General features: G+C 39.9%; 1 pseudogene; it reads left to right on the forward strand.

Annotated features, from left to right (window-relative positions):
* Nucleotides 1–1559: 1559 nt before the first annotated feature.
* On the forward strand, nucleotides 1560–2292 carry LOC102828546 (annotated as a pseudogene).
* Nucleotides 2293–2681: the final 389 nt, after the last annotated feature.

The raw sequence follows: 2681 nt of genomic DNA on the forward strand, positions 1-2681 counted from the left end.
TTTCAGAGTGTGTCTAGGGGGTGGGAGGGTAGAATCTCCACTGAATAGTTTTCTTCTTGTCTAGATGAGTATGGTGAAAGGAGTAAGTAATTGTTATCAGGACTAACTACAATTGTCACAACTGTAAATGTAGAAGTTTTGTAACATAAAAAGGGAGGTAGTTAATTTTACAATCCAGTTACAGAGGACCCTAGGAACATTAAGAGAGAAGAGCATGAGTGGAACTTATAACCCCAACCAGAGAAGAAGCAACACCAAAGATGGAGGCAGAGGTGAAAGCATGGAGAGATAAAGCTGCTAAGGACTCTAGACTCATGGTAAGAGAAGAATTGAGTGCTGGTGACCAGGAAGCTAACTTGCAGAATGGGCCATTTGGTTGTTTAAATGATTAGATATCCCTGAGTATTTTTGTGTACATTAAAAAAAAAATTTTTTTTAATTAAAAAACAGGAAATAGAAGCAAATACTGTTGAATGATGATGCATGGAGGGGTTTGTAATCATTGCAATGAAACAAAATACAAAGGATAAGTACAAAACCAAAGTTCTCCTATGTAAATCATCACTCAATTCACAATAAAACATTTAAAAATGTGAAAAAAAAAAGTCAAAGCATGTAAATAACTCAATTTTAATATGTTATTACCAGGCATTTGAAATAAGGAGCAAATTTAAGAACTACTTTTAAAAATTTAATAGAGAATAGTATTTTATTGACATTGAAGCAAACACTAGAAAATAGTTACTTACTTCTTTTTTTTATTTGAAATTGGTTGTATACATTGTTGCTTTTGTTAGGTGCCATTCAGTTGGTACCAACTTATAGTGACCTTATACACTACAGAACCAAGCACTACCTGGTCCTGGGCCAACCTCACAACCGTTGCTAGGTTTAAGCTCATTGATGCTACCTCTGTGCCAATCATCTCATTGGGTTCTTCATTTTTTTTCTCCAACCCTGCACTGTACAAAACATGACATCATTCTCCAGAGACTGGTCCCTCCTGACAATATGTCCAAAGTCGAAGTCTGGCCATCCTGGCTTCCAATGAACAGTTTGGCTCTACTTCTTCCAAGACAGATGTATTTGTTATTTTGGCAATCCATGGTACTTTCAATATTTTCCCCCAACACCATAACTCAAATGCATCGATCCTTCTATTTTCTTCCTTATTCACTATCCAACTTTCGCATACATAGGAGGTTACTGGAATATCATGGCTTGCATCAAGCATACCTTAGTCCTTAACTGACATCTTTGCTCTTCATCAGTTTAAAAAGGTCTTGTGCAGCACATTTGCCCAATGCAATAAGTCATTGGATTTCTTGACTGCTACTTCCATGAGTGTTGATTGTTGCTTCAAGCAAAATGAAGTTATTGGTTTAAGCAGGTCAAAGTGGTGGGGCTCCCAATAGGCCAGTCAGACAGTGAAGGCTTTCGAGGAGGGACCTTCCTGATCCGGGTTGGATCTCGCCGCCCTCTGTGCCTCACCCACTCTCTTCTCCCCACCCGCTTCCTTCCCGGAGGGCGGCATCCGCTTGCATACCAGTCTGTCCACTATGGAGTAGATGGAGTTGATCCAGAAGGCGATGAGCAGGCCAAGCGCTATGTTGACATGGCCGCCTGCATGAAAGCCGTGATGGAGCAGGGGGGCCGAGCTGTCCAATGAGGAGCACAACCTGCTCTCTGTGGCCTACCAGAACGTGGTTGGGGGCCGCAGGTCAGCCTGGAGGGTCATCTCAAGAAGAAAATCGACACCTTCGACAAGAAGTTGCTGCTGATTAAGGACTATAGGGAGAAAGTGGAGTCTGAACTGAGATCCATCTGCACCACGGTCCTAGAATTGTTGGATAAATATTTAATAGCCAATGCAACTAATTCAGAGAGTAAGGTCTCCTATCTGAAAGTGAAAGGAGATTATTTCTGGTACCTTGCTGAAGTAGCAAGTGGTGATGGTCAAAAATAAACGATAGACAATTCCAAAGGATTTTACCAAGAGGGATTTTGATATCAGTCAAGAAGGAGATGCAGCCTACACATCCAATTTGCCTGGGGCTGGCTCTTAACTTTTCTGTATTTTACTATAATATGAGATCCTTAATAACCCAGCACTTGCCTGTACGCTGGCTAAAATGGCTTTTGACAAGGCCATCGCAGAACTTGATAGACTGAATGAAGACTCGTACAAAGACAGCACCCTCATCATGCAGTTTACTTAGAGACAACCTAACATTATGGACATCAGACAGTGCAGGAGTAGAATGCGATGCAGCAGAAGGAGCAGAAAACTAAATGCTTACTAAGTGTCATCCTTCTACTCTTCGAAAAACCTTTGTACACATCTCCATTCCTTATTCTATTTGGATTTCCTATAGCAAAGAAACCCATCATGTGTTTGAAACCAACTGTTGATAGTCTTTTCACACTCCAGCTTTGGGGAAACTCCATTTCTTGATTTGTGTTTGTCTTGCCTTCAGGTGTGCAGTTACTACTGTAGACAAATATTAATAGCTTCATTTCATATAAACATAAGTAAGTTCCAAACACTTATATAGAGGACTAAAATGTATCTGGTATTTATGTAATCTGAACTAGTTCTTCATGTGACTGTGTTTTGTATTACTGTGAAGATATGAAAATGTAGTTAATGACAATTAAAGAGTGTTTTGCTTAATTTCTAC

Source organism: Chrysochloris asiatica, unplaced genomic scaffold, assembly GCF_000296735.1.
Source record: "Chrysochloris asiatica unplaced genomic scaffold, ChrAsi1.0 scaffold00063, whole genome shotgun sequence".
NCBI classification, from domain to species: Eukaryota; Metazoa; Chordata; class Mammalia; order Afrosoricida; family Chrysochloridae; genus Chrysochloris; species Chrysochloris asiatica.